Genomic DNA, 23,833 nt, shown 5'->3' on the forward strand with positions numbered 1-23,833 from the left:
TGGAAAAAAATTGCATGCAAGTGTTGAGTACATATGGTTAGTGATTGAATGAGTCAACAACTTTGTGGTAGGATTCCTCCATATTTGGCCACTATGCCAAGTTGGAAATGGGCCACAGTTGTGGATGGGTTGGAAGCTAGATCTACAACTTAGTGGGTCAGTCCTCGAAAGTCAGTAACTCTTGTCAAATGGTATTTAAAGAAAAGTTTTGGGGACCATGGCTTTCAGGATCTAACTCTTATAGTAGCATATGTCTAAAATATGGATGAGTTGGCAATTGGTTAAGAGAATAGAACCTTTGAGAATGAAGATGAGTCGATAGCCAAGTAAATGTGCACTGAAGAGTTGGTGTCACTAGAGTAATGGAAATTGAAGGAGACTGATATAGAGAGGACCATGATTTTCAAAGGAAACTATTGACTCCAGAACAATCATGCTTGAGCTCCCTTGGACACCGAGAAGAATTTAATAGAAAATATGGCTAGGTGTAGAAGCTATGATCACAGTCTAAGAGAGTCACGCCCAAATGTACAATCTGAACTTTAAGGACTCTGATGGCATGTTGTAGATGCAATTTACTTGTAATGGAAACCAAAACAAATAGGAGTTTGAGATAAGAAAGTGAATGGAGTGTCTGGCATGAGCATCGAAGAACCATACTACTAGTACAAGATGAATTCAATGGAAGATCTCCTTGAGTGTGAAAATTGACTAGGATTTAATTCATAGTATGGTTAATCACACAGACACAATAGCAAGAAGGAGTTCCATGTGAAAGAGTACACTCGGGTAGCATGAATGGTAGGTTGATGTGTTATGAAACCCTGAGCTCACAAAAAGATAGAAAATATAGATAAACACCTTCAAAATAAGCCTCTTCAAGGGGGCAACCTCCTTTACATTACACAAATGAACAATTCTTGGATGCTACAAATTTCAAGACTTCCTTTCTATATATAGGAGTATAAGGGATCATAATATAATCAGAGCCGACATAACAATAATAATGTAAAGGCACAATAATAACAATAGTGGGCTTCTATGGGGTACAATAATAACAATATGGGGACTACATGGGCCCAAAAATATAATAAGGGGGTTGTACTAATAACAATAAGGGGTTACACTAGTAGTATAGGGACCTAACATGATGGTTGATATGGACTATATAATTCCATGCATTACAAAGGAACAAAACCCAAGATTGTAGTTGTGCAATGTAGGGGAAGAGAAACATTGTATGAGATAGTTGTGTGGAGAGATCTATGTGAGCACTGTTGAGAAGAGGTTGAGTGTTCATGTGATGCAAAGAAGAGGTCGATACTTCCTATGCAAAGGAAAGAGGCCAAGAGTGCCTGATAAGAAGAATAAGGATGAGAGAAGAGAGCCTCATGCGAGTGTATGTTGTAGAGTGGACTGAGTGCAAAGAGTGTTTTGTATTAGTGGATGTTATTGAGAAGAACAGTGGGTTGTTGCAAAATGAGCAGAGAACAAAGTGCAACATGGGTTGAGTAGAGTAAAGGTTGAGAGGAGAACGGAGCGTATATCAGGCAAAGTAGTTTACATCTACAGAGAACATTAGTTCCTTATTGAGTGTGGGTTGGAGCCTTCATACAGGAAGTTGGTGCTTCCATATATAGTGGGTTTTGAAGAAAGCATGGGGATTGGTGCCTCTTGCAAGTTGGTCCTTCCAACAACTCCGTGAAATCGGTGCTTTTGGTAGGTTGATCAGGTGTCTAGAAAAAGAGGGAGTTGGTGCTTCGTGCGACTGGGTGCTAGTAAACTATTAAGGGGAGTTGGTGCTTCGTGTGAGTGGTTCCTCACAAAAAAATTGATGTAATAGAATATTTGTTATTATTTACATCATAATAACAAACAATATTTGGTGGTTTTTCTCCCGAAAGGGTTTCCACATTAAATATTTGTGTCAAATGTGTATGTTTCTCTTGGTGCATGTGTTCATGTGTTGATTTATGTTGTTTCACATGAGATGTTGTTATTTTCTCTCATTTAATGTATGTAAAGCTTAAATGTTAAATATAAATTGGCATAAAAGCTTGCATTAGCCTTAATAATGATCCAACCCTCCCCCTCTCTCAGTATTAATATTGTTTCCAACAGTAACAACAACTTTTGAAACCCTCATACCATGCATATCTCCCTCTAGGTTGATTATACCTCCAATAGGAAAGTTGATCTCTTTGGACCTAAATATGCAATGAGCGTCATGATCACACTTGTTGCTACTAATCATCTCTACCAACTCAATATGTTGCCTTGCACTAGCCCTTAGGCTATGCACCTCTCATGTAATTCAACAGTCTTCCAAGAATGTGCATCACATGACCATGGAATGCAAAGGAAGATGGGTTGCTTCTCCTTATTCTTCCACATGGTCCTTGTATGCTTATTTTCATTTATCTACGATTTTCTACTAGGCCTTCTATGGATTTCCTACTTCCTTTTCCAGATATTCCTTTAGGAGTTGAACACTATACAATCTCTATCCATGTGACCATAGTTGTTACAAGCATAACACTTCACATGACCAAGATATGATGCAAGGGGATTAGATCCTCTGCTAAATGTGTTAGATATTTTCCTTGCATACAATGTTCATCTACTTTGTGGGATAGATCTGCAATCCAATGCCTTATGGAGAAATAGGTTACGTGAGAAACAAAATCCATTAGATGCATAAGTATACTTGATGGTTGATATCCTTGGATGCTCATATTGGCAATCCCTGCTGACTATATCTATACACTCTTCTCCTACAGTTGGCTACAACATGTCCACAATTTTGGCAGGCATAACATTCTAGATCACCCACCAAAGCAACAAAGGGTCTTTTATTCCTTTGAAATTTGACGGATCTACAAAAATATTTAACCCTAAGAAAAATATATTCTAAACATAGGTGATCTTTGGGATTTTCTTCTTTGCTGCTACTAGACCTACTACTATTATCCACTACAAATATTTTTGGTTCTGCATTTTTTTTCTTGCCTACATGCGAGCTAGAATCTCCCTTTCAAAAACCAAGACCAGACCTATTCAATGGAGATCTTTGGTTCTCAAGAAAATTGTCCAAGGCCTTCACACTCTTTTCTTTCTTCAACTAGTTGTATTTTTATTCAAGTTTCTTCCTCAACATGACAACTTCACCTTCAAGTTGTTCAATTTAGCCCTTTTTTTTTTGCTAACTAGCCATAGCATCCTCAATCTGTTTGGATTCTCAATGCTAATTATTCAAGCTGAAAACCTCTTCTCTCAGCTCATTTTCTCTCTCATAAAAAATATGCATCAAATTATCATGTTCCCTGTATGAAATTGTAAATCTACTAAATCAATGAATAATTTCTCTATTACATCCATAAAAGACTCATACTTAGCTCTAAGAAGCTTAACACTATTCTCATCTTCACTAAGAAGCTCAACGTGACTAGAATCAAAACCATCCAAAGTATAACTCAAAAGAAACTTAATAATATTTATACATTTAGATACATTTTGTTGCAATACCTATGGTTATCAAATTCATGATTTCTTCACATGCTCGGTTGAACCATTCACACGCGGGGGATCATGCTTTTCTGGATGATATTATTTCTTCTTAGAACCCTTCTTCATTTTCGTCCTCTTACTATTCTTCTTGACTTCTCCATTGTTGCTACTATCACTTCCAAACAACACTTATAGTCTATCCCAAATCTCCTTGGAATATTTTATATATGCTATTTTCTCCAAATCTACATTATGCATATTCTCATAAATAATATATCTTGCTTGAGAATTTTTCTACATTACTTTAGGTGAAATTGGATTCTCACCACATCCTTCACATACCAACTTATAAATGTTAGATCCACAAGCTAATAATTGAGATTTAACATTTTCATGTCATACCTTGAAATTTGCAGTAGTGAGGACAAATACTCCTGGAGGATTCATTCTGATATATATATATATATATATATATATATATATATATATATATATATATATATATATATATATATATACTATACTCCTCACACGTACTCTCCAACAATTAAGTTGAAACTAAGAGCCCCACATTGATACCACTTGTTGGAAGCATGAATAGTACTGATAGGGGGGTGAATCAACATTCACACGTACTCTCCAACAATTAAGTTGAAACTAAGAGCCCCACATTGATACCACTTGTTGGAAGCATGAATAGTACTGATAGGGGGGTGAATCAACATTGTGCCCTATGATCAACTTACACCAATTTTTGCCTTTTATTTATATATTTATTAAATCATTCAATAGTTAACAAGCATCATATATAATCAATGAATGTATAATCATAAACATAAGTAGTGATCATCATAAGCACAAGTAACCATGGGAAACATCACATCATCAAAACAAAATGCACGTGATCACACATAGAGACACTACATTTTAGGTGGAAACCCAAAGGGGGAAAACCACCTTCGTGTGTTTTGCTTCACTCTTATTCTATTAATCAAAATCTATTTCTTTACATATTCACTAGCCACCACTAGTGTGTGAGCCACAACTTTCCAATCACGTGAGACACTACTCGCTCCAAGCCACTACCTATATGAGCTTTAAAGGCCACCACTCCTATGACTTTGCAGGCCACCACCTGTTGGATGCCCCAACACCCAATAGTCTATCCAACCACCATTGGATGGAAGCCACCACTCCCAAGTTCTCAGGTTTCTACCTAAAGGATTTTGCTATACCCTATCACAGAAAGCCACTACTTCTCTCACTCAAGGCCCCAACCTTCAAGTTCCTATTGTGGACATCATTTCAAAATTTTTTGACTAGGCCCAAAATGATCTCCTCAACATGACTACTACAACAACAACTCAATTTCTAACACTAATTGTTGGGTAGCGGAGGTCCCGCGTAACAGTTTTGGGGCAGAAAGCCCGAAAAGTAGGATTAAATTATTGTAAAAACTCCAAAGTATGTGGAGCACGAATTATAATAGGAGTGAGTCAAAGGATAGTCTGCTCGAAAATAATGTAAAGAAATATAAATAGAGTCGGCCCGCACAGGGATCGCGGGGCAAGGAAGGGTATAAATAGAGCGCAGCTCTATGAGGGAAAGGCAGTTCTAGTTGGAATATGAAATATAATGGGGTTTTGGAAGAAGATAGTCTAAAAGCGTCTGTAAGTCTGAGTCAAGGGTTAGGGTAGTAGATAGAGGCTCTGTAGCTATGTGCGCAGAGGCTTGGAAAGTCCACAGCTAGGTGTGCGGACCCCTGCAGCTGAGTGCGCAGGGTAGATCTAGATGTATTGGTGGGAAATAATAATAAAGATAAGTTGCTTCTGTAATTCTGTGTTATCGCGCATCTGACTTTATGATTTATCTTTCTATATCTGTTTAAATGCGAATGTGATGAATGTATGCGAATCTGGGTTCATTTTAAGTACGTGAATGATTAAACTTGTTAAATGTTTGTTTAAAGACCCCGCTAAAAATATATGATACATTAATTAGATTAGATCAGTAATCAGCATAGTGGAAGTTACTCCGGGTCCAGATCTGCGCGACTGCAAAGTAATGCGAAGCAGTAGAAAGGTGCACAAGTCCCCTAAACCACATCTTGATAGCCCAAGGGTGCAGAAACTTGGTTCCAGCACCCTCCCCTACTACCTCAGGTGAGACCTCAGTCCGCGCTCCGTGGGCTATTGCCGAAAGGGCCGGTAGCTGCGAGATTTGTTTGGCTAAATAACTCTTCCGAACTTGGGTCAGGCCCATATAAACCAACACTAATTAACAATGCTACAAGTACACAAGAGGCATCATTATGCATTATAGATAACACTCTCCATCACTCACATAATACATTTATATCCAATTCTCCTTCATCAAAATGGACTAAATAAACTCATTAATTAAATTTCATACCCCATGATCCCCATATAAAATAAAATAAATTTAATTAACCATTTAAGCTCTCACACTAAATACCATGGGAAAAACCCTTGTTAATTTCCCATGGTTTTTCCTTTCTGCTTTCAACACTACATCATCATACTAAATAACACCATTCAAAAAAACAACAACAATAGGCAAACATGCAACCAACAATACCAACCAAATACATGCTACAATTTTTACATCAATGCAACCCAATTGACTCCATAGTTGATTCCTTAGGTAGAAATCTTAGGTTGACATCAATGCCAACACCATGAGGCCAACATTCCCAACATGCTCCTCCTTTTTCATTGATGTCAACCTACAGTCACAACACCAAGCCATTGTCTGTATCTCCACATGACTAGTCTCAATCTCACTCAAGTGGTCGTGTAACTATCCCCCTTTGACATTAATGGAAAAGGGTGAACAAGTATGGTTGTATCACATGTCGAACACTACTGATATCAATTAATTTTTAGATGAAAACTAATCATATCCTCGTGCCAAAAATCCAAAACCATGCTTAATGTTATGTGGAATTTTTTAATCTACGGATAAACACAATTTCCCTAGGTGGGTAGCTACACCTAGAACAATAGATTTAAAGAGTTTAACCTTTTTCTATAGAAGATAAATAAGAAAAGGGACCTACTTGTTATCTTTCGCTTCCCTTTGTCTCCTTTGAATAGCTCTTGTCGCTCCTTCTCGAACTAAATCTGCTTGATAAGTACCTGCAATCATAAACAAAGGACAAAAACCAATCAAAGCAAGAGATCTATATACTATAAGCAAATGGAATCGAAATCATTTACACATATAGTCATCATACATAAAGACAAGAATATGGGAAAAGGTGTAAACAAATTTATTAAGTAGAAGGAAGATTTACAACCAAAGAAGTCTGATCCCATGTCACTCATCCAGCTTGAGTTCCATCCTTCATCACACCAAAAGAACAACACTCCAGTAGCATAACAATACTTGCTTACAATCTAAAACCTAAAACCAACAACATCTCCTCAAAAAAATCTTCAAAGTCCAGCCCCTATCACTATTATGAGTGCTCAATTTATAGGGAAATGGAGGTGGTTTTGTCATAAATTGGGCATTGAATGGCTTTCCAATTTGGGAGTTAGTTTCCATGGAGCAAGGGATGAGAGGTTAGGAGGTTCTTTGATTCATTACCTATCCAATTTCAAGCTCATAGGAGAGGATAAAAGGTGGGAATATTCTAGAATGGTTTACAATGGAGGAATATTCCCAAAACCCTATGAAGATTTCTCTCAATCTCGCCCAGTGCATGTCAAAGTGGGCCTAGGTGCTTTGTAGAGTAGGCTTGAATGGGCATAAGTGCTCTGCAGAGCACTTACCCCTGACCAAGGTTGTGCTAGTCCCTCAAGGAGTCATTTCAGGATCTCTTCAAGCCAGGAAACTCTCAAGAATTATGGAATTCAATGTGATGACTTGTCTAGGGCATGTAGTAACTAAATTAGGGTTTGATGAGCCCTAATAATGTCGATCAGATATGGGAGTGATGTGCCCAAATAGACCTGTAACACTTATATTACAACACCAACACCATTCCTCTATGTTAATACCATGCCTTTATGCCAACACCATGTGTGTCTTTCTGTTGCTAGTATGAGCATGCTCCCCCTGAACATGCAATGTGGTTACAAACATCTCTCCAAGCAATTGTAGAAAATAAATTTGTTGCACTACAATAAGCCTCCTTTATACTTGCAAGAGATTGCTCCTCATGGACCAATACTTCAACCAGCATTTACCCAATGATATAAAATGAAAGTATATGGATTTCTAGAGAAAATACATGACTGCCACAAGTGCTAATTGTTAGAGAATCTAGGGCAAAGTAGTGTTGTGGTGATTCTCCTAGACTTGATAACAATTTGTGAAGTATTTTACCTTTTCTTAGTTAGCTTATACTTATTCTTGTTCTTATTAGTGCATATGTGTGTGGTTCATCAAAATTCTACCAAAACAAAATAAAAATAACACAAAATTTGGCTCTCTGCCAGGGACAAACCCTCTCCACTCTTGAGAGGGAAATCATTTGCAAGTTTTCTCTTATTGAAGCTTCTTATTTGAACAACTGCCAAACCCTATACCCTTGACTAAGATCTCCTCCAAGCATGAGTCAAATCCTTCCTCTTTCTGCACTGTCACTTTCGGCACATCTTCCGACACTTCTTCTAGCACTTTGTCTTCTAGGACTTTGTCCTCTAGGTTAGGAAACCCTAGAATATTAGGGCTCCTCTTCTTTTCTATAAGGAGGACCTTCTTTTTTGACCTTGGGATACCTTGTAGACCTAACTACACATCCGAATTAGGCTTCTTATGTTGCTTCCCTAAACTGTTGTCAAGCCCTTCCTGCTCCTCGCACGTGTGACTGTTTCTAGCCCTAGAAACAATCCTCTTCTTCCTCGATTATGTCTCTTCTTCCTTCACTTGTGAGGCTACCTTCAACACTAGAGTAGGAGACCTTTATTAGCCTAGTTTCTAGCCCAAACTATAAATGATATTTCGGTGCATGTTAGAAAATTATATATTACAGAGCAATGGAACACATAAAATATTGCAGAAATATAAACACAGAAAAATGCATAAAACAAGAAAGACATAAATATACATGGTTCACCCAGTTTGGGCTACATCCATGGAGAAACAGCTAGTCCTTCTTTTATTATATTATCCAGCAAACTGAAGGGATATAACCTACAGTAGATCCGCTATAACATTGTTGGGTCCCTATAATACTAGTGATTACCCCATTACTATTGTAGTTATACCCCTTATTTATATTGTTGTGCCCCTATTACCCCCATATTGTTATTTCTGTGCCCCATAGAATCCCTCTATTGTTATTTTTGTGGCTTTATATTATTATTGTTAGGTCGGCTGGATTATATTGTGACTCCTTAGACTCCTATATATAGAAAGGAGGTTTTGTCATTTGTATCATCCAAGAATTGTTCATTTATGTAATGTAAAGGAGGTTTCCCCCTCGAAGAGGCTGAATTCTAAGGCGTGGATCTATCTTTTCTATCTTTTCTTGAGCTGGTTTCATAACATTTGGTATCAGAGCTTTGGATTCTAGGGTTTCGCTGCTCCAAACAGGTCATCGTGGCATTTTCGCTATAACTTTTTTTCTGTGACGTTTCAGAAGTTGCAAAAAAAACCCATTTGAGAAGAATTGGTGCTGAACCTTGGGTCCGAATTTCAGAGCTTTTCGCGTGATATTTTCGGAGATATGATCTGAGGAAGTTGGTCTTTTTGCAGACTCCTGAATTACATTCAAAACAGGTGACCTGGGGAAAATCGTCATAACTTTCTCTCTGAGGATCGGATTGAAATTTCGTAAAAAGGTACAGAAAGAGGACGGACTGTAGTTTCTTGTATGCATGTTTCAGATCCAAAGGTCGAAACAGTGACTCGTGGCACGTCGTACAAGTTCGCTCTACTGAACTAGTCTATAAGCAAGTCACTGTGGGAGATTTCACATAACTCTTCCTTGGAGAATCCAATTTGGGTCAGACTTGTGGCATTGGAAAGAGGACACAGAGGGCTACTACAGGTCACAAATTTAGAACTAGATGATTGGAAAGTACAGAGATACATCAGAGGCAATATCGAGCTCCTACAAAGTGAAAAAAGGTGTGTAGATTTTCTTAAATTTTTGCTTAAGCTTGGTTTGAAAATTTATTTTGAAGGAATTCAAAGGGCATAGTAGAGCATTATTATCGGTAACTGATGCCCCGAGGAAAGAAAATGCAAACACCTAGTAAGGAACCTGAAAGCTCTAGCATGACTCATGAAGAAGAGGAAGAAATGCTACATGATATATCAAAATTACAAGACCAAGTGCAACAATTGTCCCTTGCACAAAAAGGAACAGAATCTAAGATGGATGGTTTAAAGAAAGATGTAGAAGCTAAGATGGATGGTTTAAAGGAAGGTGTAGAAGCTAAGATGGACTATTTAAAGAAAGGCGTAGAAGCTAAGATGATTGACGTGGAAGCTAAGATGGATGATTTGAAGATAGATTTGAAGACAGACATGGACGAATTGAAGATAAATATGAATAAGTTGCTACAAGAAATAGTCCCTAAGGGTGAAAAGGTACTAAAGGAAACTCATGATGAGAACAAAAGAAATGTTAATCATGATTCCATAGACTCTAATGTTGGATCGAAGACTCACCATGTTCCAAAAATCGATATGAGGAAGTTTGATGGCAAGGATCCCGCCACATGGATATTACAGATGGAGCAATTCTTCGATCTCAATAATGTGCAAAACACACAAAAGGTACGTATGGAACTTTATATTTGGAACCAAATCAGTTTGTATGGTATCAATGGCTTTGTTCTCGTAAACAATTTATCACTTGGGCAATTTTTACGGAAGAATTGATAGCACATTATGAGGATACAAAAAGCAACACTTTTTTTAGCCAATTGATAAGTCTCAAACAAAAGGGTTCAATAATGGAGCACATTGAGGAGTTCCAAAAATTGAACATAAGGGTAAAAGATATTCCAGAGGAGCATAGGATTGATGTGTTCATAGGGTCTTTAAAGGATAATATCCAACATGATGTGCGCCTTTGGGAACCTGATTCATTAGAGAAGGCATTCAGGTTAGCAAGAAAAATGGAAAGCAAAATTATGGCAACTAGGAAGCATACCATTCACAACTATAAAGACGGAAGTGTTGTTGCCCATAGTCTTCCACAACCTACAAGGTTGACACCACAACAATTGGAAGAAAAAAGAGCAAAAGGGCTTTGTTACAATTGTGATAGCAAATACACAAAAGGTCATAAGTGTGCTGAGAAGAAATTATTCTACATAGATTGTGAAGAGGAAGAAGAAAAGGAGCAAGAAAGGTCAAAAGAAGAGGATATATTCCAGGAACAAAGCCTAGATGAAGAACAAATAAATCCGACCATATCTTGTAATGCATTGGCGGGAATTACCACTCCTCAAACCATCAAGATAGAAGGACAAATCAAGAAGAAAAAGGTAATAGTGTTGATTGATTCAGGAAGCACCCACAATTTTATTCATTGTAGGGTAGCAAAAGAATTGAATTGCTTCCTATATCCAGCACCAGAGTGTCAAGTGATGATTGCAAATGGAGGAACAATAAATTGTTCTGGAAAGTGCCATAATATCAAGCTATCCATGGGAGAATATGTATTGACTAGCCCAATGCTTTCCATTCCAATGGGAGGTGCTGATGTTGTACTAGGAGTCCAATGGCTACAATCCTTGGGTACAATAGCTTTTAATTTTCAAGAACTTTTCATGAAATTTTCTGTGGAAGGAAAGGAAGTTGAATTAAGGGGTATTGCAGGGAAACCAGGAAAGATAATCAGCTCTAATGGCATGACAAAGCTTCTAAAAAAGGAGCAAAGAGGTGTAATTGCACAATTATGTTCGCTAGATGTTTCCACATTGGAATCATCTATTTCTCCAGATCTCCAAAAAGTCCTGGACAATCATTCCAAGGTATTTGAGACTCCCAAAGGTCTCCCACCTATGCGTGATCATGATCATGCTATTCATCTGATTCCAGGAAGTGTTCCTCCAAACATCAGGCCGTACAGATATCCCTATGTCCAAAAAAGTGAAATTGAACGTATGGTTGCAGAAATGCTAGAGGCTGGTATAATTCAACCGAGTCAAAGTTCTTTCTCAGCTCCAGTAGTATTGGTGCACAAGAAGGATGGATCATGGCGCATGTGTCCAGATTATAGGGAGCTCAACAAGCTCACTATTAAAGATAAGTTCCCCATTCCTGTCATTGATGAATTACTGGATGAATTGCATGGATCAATTTACTTCACCAAGTTGGATCTTCGTTCGGGATATCATCAAATCAGAATGAAGATTGAAGACATTCCGAAAACGGCATTTAGAACTCATGAGGGTCATTATGAATTTTTGGTCATGCCTTTTGGCCTTACCAATGCACCTTCAACATTTCAAGGTTTGATGAATTCAATTTTCAAACCATTCCTTAGAAAATTTGTGTTAGTATTTTTTGATGATATACTAATCTACAGCAAGTCTTGGAAGGATCATGTTGAACATGTTGACAAGGTGCTACAACTATTGGAGGAGAAACAATTATATGCAAAAAGATCCAAATGTTTCTTTGGAGTCCAGGAGGTGGAATATTTGGGTCATATTGTATCTCATGAAGGAGTTAAGGTAGACCCTAGCAAAATTAAAGCCATTAAGGAATGGAAAATCCCCACATCCATAAAGCATCTGCGAGGATTTCTTGGGTTGACAGGGTATTATCGCAAGTTTGTTAAGAATTATGGGAGAATAGCAGCACCTCTAACAACATTATTGAAGAAAGATTCATTTTCATGGACTCCGGAAGCAACAAAGGCCTTTGAACATCTTAAAGAGGCAATGTGCCAAGCACCGGTCTTAGCTACACCGGACTTCACAAAAACCTTTATTGTGGAATGTGATGCTTCAGGAAATGGAATTGGTGTTGTTCTAATGCAAGATGAAAGACCCATTGCTTTTGAAAGTCGTCCAATCAAGGGAAAGTTTTTAAGCAAAGCTATTTATGAGAAGGAAATGTTGGCAATACTCCATGCACTTAAGAAATGGCGACCCTACCTAATGGGAAGACACTTCAAGGTAAAAACGGATCATGATAGCCTTAAATACTTTTTAGAACAAAGATTATCCTCTGAAGAGCAACAAAAGTGGGTCACAAAGATGTTGGGTTATGACTTTGAAATCATCTACAAAAAAGGGAAGCAAAATGTGGTGGCAGATGCACTCTCAAGAAAGGATGAGGATGTGGAAGCATTGTTGTGTGCCATTTCTATTATCCAACCAGATTGGATAAACGAAGCAAGGGAGGAATGGAAGAATGACGAAGAAGTGTGGGCACTTATTCGAAAGCTACAACAAGATTCCAGTACTTCTGATACATTTAGCTGGCAAAATGATTCGTTATGGTACAAAGATCGCTTATACCTCTGTAAGAATTCCCAGCTAAAACAAAAGATTCTTATGGAATTGCACACTTCTCCCTTAGGAGGGCACTCAGGATTTTTAAAAACTTACCACAGGGTTAAGAAGGAATTTTTTTGGGATGGCCTTAAATCAGATATTCAAAAGTTTGTGGCGGAATGTTTGGTTTGCCAACAAAATAAAGTTGAAACAATTAAGACACCGGGTCTATTACAACCTTTATCCATTCCAAGCCAACGTTGGGAGGAGGTTTCAATGGATTTTATCACAGGTTTACCCAAGTCTGAGGGAAAGAGTGTCATCATGGTGGTAGTTGACAGACTTACCAAGTATGCACACTTTTGTGCATTATCACATCCATTTAAAGCCAGTACAGTTTCTACTGCATTTATGGAAACAGTTCAAAAGCTACATGGAAACCCAAAGATTATTGTAAGTGACAGAGATCCCATTTTCACTGGAAATTTTTGGACAGAATTATTTTCTTGTCTTGGTACTCAGTTAGCTCATAGCTCATCTTATCATCCTCAATCTGATGGGCAAACTGAGATAGTAAACAAATGTTTGGAAGGATATCTTCGTTGCTTTGTATCTGATAAACAGACACAATGGGTCAAATGGTTGCCTCTGGCTGAATGGTGGTATAACACTTCCTTCCATACAGCAACAAAAATGACCCCATTTATGGCACTTTATGGGTATCAACCACCATCCATCACATCATATTTAAGAGAAAATTCTAAGGTTCAGGCAGTGGAACATCACATCGAACATCAACAACAAGTCCTCCAACTCTTAAAGGATAACCTCGTGTTGGCACAAAATAGAATGAAACAACAGGCAGATCAACATCGCAGTGAAAGAAGTTTTGATGTAGGTGATTGGGTATTCCTACGGCTACAACCATATAAGCAAATGTCCCTAAAGCAAGCTAAGAAGGATAATAAATTATCACCAAAGTATTATGGTCCGTACAAGGTGTTGCAAAAGATTGGTACTATGGCATACAAATTGGAGCTTCCTGCAGCTTCTCGATTGCACCCAGTTTTCCATGTTTCATGTTTAAAGAAGGTTATAGGCGACAAGCTCCCAGTTCAAACAATATTGCCAGAACTTGACGAGGAAGGAAAAATTATATTGGAACCGGAAGCAGTCACAGAAACAAGAACTCGACAGCTACGAAATCGATCAATTTCAGAGTATCTTATCAAGTGGAAGAACTTATCCGCTGAAGATTCCACATGGGAGGATGAGAATTTTATGCAGAAGTATCCAGAACTACTCAAGCGTTGAGGACAACACTTTTTTGAAGGAGAGGGGCATGTTGGGTCCCTATAATACTAGTGATTACCCCATTACTATTGTAGTTATACCCCTTATTTATATTGTTGTGCCCCTATTACCCCCATATTGTTATTTCTGTGCCCCATAGAATCCCTCTATTGTTATTTTTGTGGCTTTATATTATTATTGTTAGGTCGGCTGGATTATATTGTGACTCCTTAGACTCCTATATATAGAAAGGAGGTTTTGTCATTTGTATCATCCAAGAATTGTTCATTTATGTAATGTAAAGGAGGTTTCCCCCTCGAAGAGGCTGAATTCTAAGGCGTTGATCTATCTTTTCTATCTTTTCTTGAGCTGGTTTCATAACAAACATCCTCTTCGCTCTCAATCTCCTCTCTCTTCCTCACTCAGGATCCAAATTTACTTAGATGCAATACAATTCCCTCATATATAGTGAGGGTGTTACACTAAAAAATGTCACCATGGCTATTTACAGTTAGTATGGCTCTATCAACAGTCATGCTATCCTCCTGGGCAAGTCTTATGCCTCTGCTCTCCATGTCAAACTCCAAAAAGAGAGAAAGTCTTAGTAAATGTGTTTATCTCTGGGTACACAGATTCTCTCGACCTTACCTGCGTATACGCACCTAATGTTCACAAAAACTGCGTACTTGTACGCTCTGTATGTAAAGGGGCAGGTGCGTACCCCTGTAAAGGTCAAAAGGCGCAAGTTTCACTCCAAAAAAGTTACTTGTGGTCATTTCTAGAGGCTTCTAGAAGTATGTTTGACATGTATGAAGCGCCTCCAGATGGTTCATGTATCCCTACCAAAGAGGAACTTATCCCATCAATAAGGGAGCTATCCCATCCAAAGAGGGACTTATCCCATTGATGGTGGACCTGAATAACTTCCTCTAGAGCACTATAAATACAAGCATTGAGCCAGAAGGAGTAGAGGTTGAAAGCTAAACATTTCTAAGGGTAGATGTTGCTGGAATTAGGACTCCCATTTACAAGCTTGTGAGGAGAGATTACCATCTTTGCTTGTTCTATTTGGAAGTGGGTGAGCTTTGTCAAAGTAAAGGAGAATTCTTGATGGACCCTGGGAGGGACTTGCACAACACCAAGGCTCAGGTTGTAATTGTTCCTTTTGTTTCCTATTAATGCAAATGAGTCCATTCTTCTCATTAACTTGTTATTTATGAGTTGTTTCATGTACTCCTTGGTCTATATGTTAAATATGTTTTATTTTATGAGATTATCAAATGCTATTTAATCGTTTGATTGTTAGTGAATGCAGGTTTCGAAGTGAAGGAGGAGCTCATCCGGATCAGCGAGGCAGGACTGCTACAACAGTGTTGGACTACAGGTAGGATCTAAACACTTGATTTCTCGTATAGTAAATGCATGTTTAGAGAAGGATTGCTCGTGTTTGTCTTGTTTGTCACTAGAGAGTCTTAGGCTCCTAGGGAGGTTGGTTGTGTCCGCACTATCGACTCTTTCCGCCTGAAAAAATGGCGACCATACTGGGGACTCCATTGATGTGAAAGTTTTTTCCTTTGTATGCAACTTTGATCTGAGAAAAGTAATTTATTTTCTGGTTTTTGGCTGTGTGACTTTGTATTTGGGTGGGTTAGCTTAGGGTTAGATTGAATTTAGTTTTTCTTGGTTTTTCCAGTAGTACGCACCCTCTGAGTATTGCACAGTGCGTACCTGTACGCACTGTTGCTGCGTGCACAGAGCGGGCCCGCACCTGTCTTAACAGGTTGCCTGCGTACCCTGCTAAAAATTAAGAAATTTCCATTTTTTACATTTTTCCTCTTAGATTTTGCTTTTTCTTAGTTTTTACTGCCCAGATCCATTAGTCTCTTGTCAAAGATCTTCACCTGAACTTGTTTCGATAGCATCGAGTGTTTTAGTGGATTTCATAGAAGTTTAAGCCCTAGGGTTTGATTTTTGAGTAGGTCCTGTAGTGAATTTGGCGGTAGAAGTTGTCAAGCCTTAGATCTCTCTAGTTTTGTCAGCCTTCTTAGGAGTCGGACCTGTCATAAAGTCTACCTGTGAGAGCAACTTACCTTTGAGCTGTCTCTTTGGCGAATTTCGAAGTGCTTGTTGATTGAGTATTGAATTCCATTTTACAAAAAGAACAAAAAGATTTGAGTTTTGTTTTGACTGGTTTTTTGATTCTGCATTAGCTGGTCCTTGGCTTGATTGTGGTCAAGTAAAACAACCTAGAATCATTCTTGTAGGCTTTTGCCTCGTTAGGTTTGCTTTAGAGTAAATTTCTTTTTGATTTGCTTGTAAGCCAATTTTTCATAGCTTTTATAGATTTTGAGATTGATTTTCGTTAAAATAGATTTATATGCTTTATTAAATAAGAAAAAATACAAAAACATCTCCTTTGAAAAGTTTTGTTTCAAGTAGCTTTGGAGTATTTTGAAAGAAAAAGAATTTTTCGTGCACGTAAGGAGTGGTCATGTTTGTATGCTTGGAAAGATAAAGAGAATTGTTTCTTTGATTGTCTTTACTAAGAAAGTTGTTTTCTATAAAATTTGCATTTTCCAACTCTCTTAGTTAGGAGTTTCATTGAAAGAGAAAAGTAGCGTAAATCATCTTAGGTGCATCTTTGTAGTGGTTGCGAGTCGAGTCTACACACCATTGGTTTCATTTCCGCTACCTTTTGTCTTTAAGAAAAACCATAAAATTAACGCTTAAAGTAAAATCAACTTAGTAACTTTTATTTACTAGGGCTCTGAAACACCAATTTAGATCAGGCTAGTGTCTTGGAGTAGGAGAGTAATTAACTCTCCAAGACAACAAAACCAAACAAGTAGCTTATCTTGTGATAGAATAAATCCAATTGTCTCATTTGTACTCTGGGAAAGCTCCTCTTAAAGGAGAAGCACGAGCTCGTGTCCGAACCAGTGAGGGGATCAATCCTCCCTCGTTGGGAACGACGCCAGACACGCACGTATTACAAACGGTAAACCTCGGATTAACCATTGTCGAGGAGCCAGGGGTCACTTGTCGGTAAACCTTGGATTATTGTCAAGGAACCGGCAAGGGGATTGAGCTTGATACTCTGCCCTTGTGTGCTGTCGGAGTGTAGATTGTTCCCCCAGATGCATTTGTTGCGATTGGTAACCTTAGTGACCATTATCTTTAGGATTCTACCGAGGTGACGGTGGAGGGAAGATCCCACTGTACCTGGAGCAGACGTCGGCTAGACTCACTTGGATTTTCTGGGGGGTTCACTTCACTCGAGACGGTTAAAGTGGAGGAACTTGTGCCGATCTATTCATTAAGCAGGTTGCCGGGGTAACTGTTCCACCCGCCACTTCTGTACTGAATCCAGCGATGTTGGGTTTCATCTCCAACTAGCGTTTTCGGTCTGGAAGGCTATTGTTTGTGTTTGGTTTGACGCCCTAGATTCTTTAGGCATATGATTTAAATTTGTTTGGTTCTTTAGAGACTTTAGGTGGTTTGATTTGAGATTTTACTTTGTTTTCGTGTGTAGTAGTTAAAAGTTTTTATCTGTGGCGGAATTACCGAGACAGTCCCGTAGACTTCGGGGCAAGTCACTTGAGATTGTTACCGGAACTGATTTGTTGAGGAAACTCCATAGATCACGAGGTGGACCTCCTGAAGACGTCCCGGGTCAGTACGAAGGATTGAAGGTCCTTGTAACTCCTCCTAGTGGCAGTAGAGTAGGTTCACCTGAAGAAGGAGAGTCTTCCTTGGTAGTCCATCTAGATTACCAAAGTTTAGAGACAGGTTATAATCCCGAAGCTGTTACAGTTTCCGAGCTTGCTGGTAGCTTTTCATCTACTAGTGATATAGGCAAAGAACCTGAAATATCTGAACCTGTTACTCCAACTTCTAGTGTTCCAGATTCACCAAGAGTAGAACGAGTTATCACCGAAAATCTTCCTACTGGTTTGATTGCTATTGAAGAACTTGCTCCAGAGGAAGAAATAGGTGTCTCTAACCTTGAAGATCGACCTACTATTGATCTAAGGGAGCTTGAATCTATCTTTTACAGTCCTCCTAGAAGTACTACTTGGTACCTCTCGTTAACCAATTATTTAGACAACTCAGGGGTAGGTTTTTCTCCACCTCGTACTCCTTTTCCACCTGGAGGTATTTATACTCCTGTAAATATGTCTGGTCAGTCGTCCGTGTTCACTCAATCTCCTGAATCTTTCTTACACGGCGGACCTTCTGTTCCCACCGGGTATCAGTCACTTTCTGGTATCTTTGTGGGGGCATCTCCTCAACCCGTCGATCATGGGTTATTAGCTGGAAACAATGGTAATAAACCGTTGGGTGTAGGGGACATTTACATGATGTCAGGTTCAGTTCCCGTTTCTCAACCTCAAGGTGGTCAATTACCGCCTGGGGGGCAACCTCAAGGTACACAAATTGTGTCTGGGGGGCAGCCTCAAGGTCAGTATGTACCTATGGTACAATACATGCCTCAAGGTTAACCCCAGCTTCAATATGTACCCCAGGGTCAACCTCAGTATCAATATTTACCTCAAGGGTATCAACCTCAAGGTCAAGGTCAACCCCAGTATCAGTATTTACCCCAAGGTTATCAACCTCAAGGTCAATACTCGAGTCAAGGTTATCAACCATCTCAAGGTCAGTCATATGTTCAAGGTATGGGAACTGTACCTTTCAGTTATCAATCCTATCCTCAATCCGATTATGGATCTCAGTATCCTCAACCTGTTACGGGTCAATACCCTGGAATGATAGTGTGGGATCCATCACAAGGTCAACAGGTGTTGCAGCCAAGTATACAGTTGGTACCTCAAGCTGGACAACCCGTAGTTTCTGGTCAACCCCAGCAACCGCAACCTGTCCAGTCAAATGTTCAAACTTCTGTAACTTCGGTAGTTACTCAGCCGCCAATTGCACCTAGTACTCCATCTCAAACGGCTACTGCAACTACCGCAACATCTGCCGCACTTACTTCTGGAGTATCGACAGCTCCTGTTTCTACTGTCTCTGTAACTACTCCTCAGACATCTTTACCCTTATCTGGATCTACGATTCAAACTACGGTTCAGATGCCTGTAGGTCAGCCTGGTATAAGTATGGTTGTCACTACTCAACCTCAATTTGTTCATCAACCGTACCAGGGACAGTACCAATATGGGCAAGCTGTCCAGCAGCCGGTTTACCAGTATCAACCGTATCCTGGGTACACTTATCAACAACCTCAACAACCCCAGTACGGTCCGGTTAATCCTAGTTTTCCAGGAGGATATAATATCCCTAATGCGATTCCTGTTCCTAGTTATCCTGGATATCCTCCTCCTGGGACTGGTCTTGTGACCCAGAGTTTTAGAGATCCTAACTGGCAATTACCATTTATCGCAACTTTGGATTTACCAGACTTGACGTGCCTAACGAACGATCCAATTCAATATCTTCTGTTCTGGCCGCCAATGCCAAATAAGTTGCCCAGTGATAAACCCAAGTTCAAAGGTAAGTCTGGAGAGGATCCGTCCAATCACGTGATGACTTACCACCTCTGGTGTGCTTCAAATTCTATCTCGGATGATTCGATCCGCTTACGTCTTTTCCAACGTACACTCATTGGTCTCGCGGCCAAGTGGTACATTGAGTTACCACGGGCCTCTTTTTACAATTTTAGCCAGTTAGCTACCTCATTCTTAACTCACTTTCAGTTGCCGGTCAGATACGATAACGGCACGGAGTTATTAACTTCACTAAAACAATCGACGTCCACGTATATTTCTGATCACATTCATGAGTGGAGACGTCGAAGAAGGTTAGTGAAAGTTTTTATTCCGGACCAAATCTTAGCTGAATGGTTTGTTAAATCATTATTACCGAAGATTACTGAAGATGTAGCTAAGGCCGGAGTAGTTACTGAGGAGCAAGTCATTGCTCAGGCGCAGTACCTTGACTTAGTTTATACTCAGTCGGGTACGTTACACGAGAAGATCCCAGATCTTCCAAAATCAAATCAAATCGCTGTTGCTCCTTCGGGATCTCATGCCGCTGATGGTATGATTGGTACGGTGAACACAAAGAGCAAGAAGAAATCTTCTAAGAATTCTACTACTCCTATAATCACCTTGCCTGATTCCCCGACAGGAGAGTCTTCTCCTGAACTTTCCGCCGATATTCACGCTGTAGAGTCATCTACGGCTAAATCAAAAAACGGTGGAAAGAAGAAAGGTAAGAAGAAGGCTAAAGCAGACAAGGCTCCGAAGGAGAAAGCAGAAAAGTCGGAAACCGATGACGAAAAGCGCAAACCTCGATATCCTTGTCTTATTTGTGAAGAGGATCATTTTACAAGAGATTGCCCTCATCGGGCCGAGGTTGTGAAAATAGTCAAAGGTTCTCCCACTCCTGCTGTGTTGAAAGATCCATTTCCAAAGCAGGAGAGTAAGATGATAGGTTCTTCCTCGACTGCCAGTGAAGAACCCATTTTGATGATGTCTCATGTGAGGATTGCGACTCGGTCGCAAGATTATGGTAGTAAGAATCCTGTTGATGGTAAGGAAGCAGAATCTTCTCATTCTAATTCATCAACCTCAGCTCCTGGTTCCGATCCACTACAGATCGAAAAACCTAACCCGGACTTAGTAATCAAACCGCCCGCCAAGGGTGTTCTTCGAAGGTCTGCTTTCAATCCACATGCAAGAGCAGCCCAGAATTACAACATTGTTGAGGACTTAGCTGTTTCACCCTCAGCAATGTCGGCTTTAGAAGTGCTGCAATCATGCCCATCACAATGAAAATTACTTTTGTCGGCTATCGGAGCTATTGATGTTCAGGACCCGAATCTGATAATCTTCGATCTAGAAAATAGTACACCGCGCCTTCCCCATCAAATGGCTTTCCAGATTCCAGTGATAGTCAAAAACAGGCCTATTCATCGGACTGTAATTGATGAGGGAGCTTCCACGTGTATTATGTCGATTCAGTGTTGGAGATCGCTTGGTTCTCCTTCGCTGAACCAATCCCCGACCATCCTTAAGGCCTTTGATGGCCGTGGGTTCCGTCCGTTTGGTATTCTACAGGAATTGCCTATAGGGGTAGAAGGGAAAACCGTTAGTCTGGATGTGGAGGTGGTTGATGCCCCTCTAGACTACAACCTTCTTTTGGGTCGAAGTTGGTCATATGCTATGACAGAGGTTGTTTCATCGGTCTTCAGAGTAATAAAGTTTCCACATAATGGCAAGATTGTGACAATTGATCAGCTGACATACTTTTCATCTGACCCAGCCTCCTCAGAGAGTAACCAGCATGTCGGTAAGACGACAATCCCTTACAGGGACATTGGCGTAGGTTTAGTTAAAGATTCTGGTTTACTGGGAACTTTTCCTTTCCCTCCAATCAACGCAGACCCTTCATTTGCATCAATTCATATGATTACATCAGACACCATTATTTACGACGATCCTTGGATTGTCCCACCTGAATCTGAGATAGACTCATTCGGCGATGCTATGCCTTTGAGTCCATATGAAATTGCTTATGAGGTCGTCATGTCTTTTACCGACTCGCGTTCAACCCAAATCGACCAAATGAATGTGGTCAGTGAGGAATCACTTTTCACATCAACCTCAGAACGGATAGCGTTTCCCGAAGTCGTGTCATCTGACGAGCAACTTCGCGAAATCCTAAGTGTAGACGATCTACCATGGGAAGATCTCCATCACAGATCTTCGTTTTTACCTGAGGATGATGCTTTTGAAAACGATTTTTCATCTATTTTTACCGCTGAATATGTCAAAGACGCTCAGAATCCAACGAAACATTCTGATTCAGAGTTGAATTTAGGGAATATTTCTCGCACTATTCCCATTGACATTTCAGTGAAGCCCGGAATTGAAGAGAACATTCATATAGGTGCCTCATGTACAGAAGATGAAATTCAAACTTACAAGGCCCTATTCCAAGAATTCCGCGATGTGTTTGCCTGGTCTTACGAGGAAATGCCAGGAATCGATCCTGCCATTGTTGTTCATGAAATAAAGACCTACCCGGACGCTAAACCCGTCCAGCAACGGTTGCGTCAGATTCACCCTAGAAAAGCGGCTGCGATTAAAGTAGAAGTCGAGAAGCTGTTGAAAGCAGGTTTCATTTATCCAATCCCGTTAACGGATTGGGTATCGAATATTGTTCCGGTTAACAAGAAACAAGGAACAATAAGAATATGTATCGACTATAGGGATATAAATCGAGCTTGTCCAAAAGACAACTATCCTACGCCTTATATCGATCAAATCATTGATGATTGTGCCGGAAGTGAAATGTTTTCCTTTATGGATGGTTTTTCGGGCTATAATCAAATCAATATTCTACCTGACGATCAACCAAAAACGGCATTCATTTGTCCATGGGGGACATTTTCTTACTGCAAATTACCTTTTGGACTTAAGAATGTCGGAGCCACTTTTCAACGGGCGATGTCTTACGCATTTCATGACATCAAGCACATTGTGCAACCGTACCTCGATGATTTGCCTGCTCATTCTTTACATCGAGCTGATCACCTTGTCCACTTACGAGCAATTTTTATGAGGTGTAGGCATTATCGTATTCGGTTGAATCCCCACAAGTGTGTATTCTGTATAGAAACGGGTCGATTGCTGGGATTTGTTGTTTCAAAAGCCGGCATTCGCGTCGATCCCTCGAAGGTCGAAGCTATCATCAAATTGCCTCCTCCTTCGAGTTTGCGCCAACTCCAAAGTTTGCAAGGGAAAGCAAACTTTTTACGCCGATTCATTCCAAACTACGCCGAGGTCACTAAATGTTTTACACAGTTGTTGAAACAGAACGCTCAATTCTTTTGGGACGAGATTGCCCAACAATCTTTTGATGCACTTAAGCACGCGTTGACCCATGCACCGTTGTTGCATCCTCCCAACTACAACCAGGACTACTTATACCTCGCAGCTTCGCATTCCACTATTGGAATGGTCTTAGTCCAAGAAGATGAATTCGGCACGGAACATGTGATATATTATCTTAGTAGGACGTTAAACCCCACTGAGCTAAAATATTCGCATGTGGAGAAATTGGCCCTAGCAGCCGTTCAAGCTGTCCAGCGTTTTCATCACTACATTCTTCTCCGTAAAACTACAGTTATTTCGGATTGCAACCCTATGATTTATATTTTGACTAAAAAACTGCTAGGGGGCAAGTACTCTAAATGGATCGTTATCCTGCAAGAGTTCGACTTGGAGTTCGAGAAGTCCAAGTCTAAGAAATCTTTAGTTTTTGCGGAATTGATGTGTGATTTCCCGCATGCTGACACAGGAAACTGTGGCAGAAGAGTCCATTGCGGACGAATCTTTGTTTCTTACCAGTGCTTTAGATCCGTGGTATGGGGATATAATCATCTATCTCCAAACCCAAACCTTTCGGCCTGAAGCTTCAAAGTCGGAACGTCGAAAAATTCGGTTTCAATCCCAGCAATACAGAATTATTGGAGATACACTTTATCGCCGGGGGCAGACTTAGTTTTTCGACGTTGTTTAACTCACGAAGAGGCTGAGAGGGTTTTGAATGATTGTCACTCTGGAGCATGTGGC

This window comes from Pinus tabuliformis, chromosome 4_1 (assembly GCF_031772625.1).
Source record: "Pinus tabuliformis cultivar Carrire ecotype Pingquan chromosome 4_1, CPIR1, whole genome shotgun sequence".
Taxonomy (NCBI): domain Eukaryota; kingdom Viridiplantae; phylum Streptophyta; class Pinopsida; order Pinales; family Pinaceae; genus Pinus; species Pinus tabuliformis.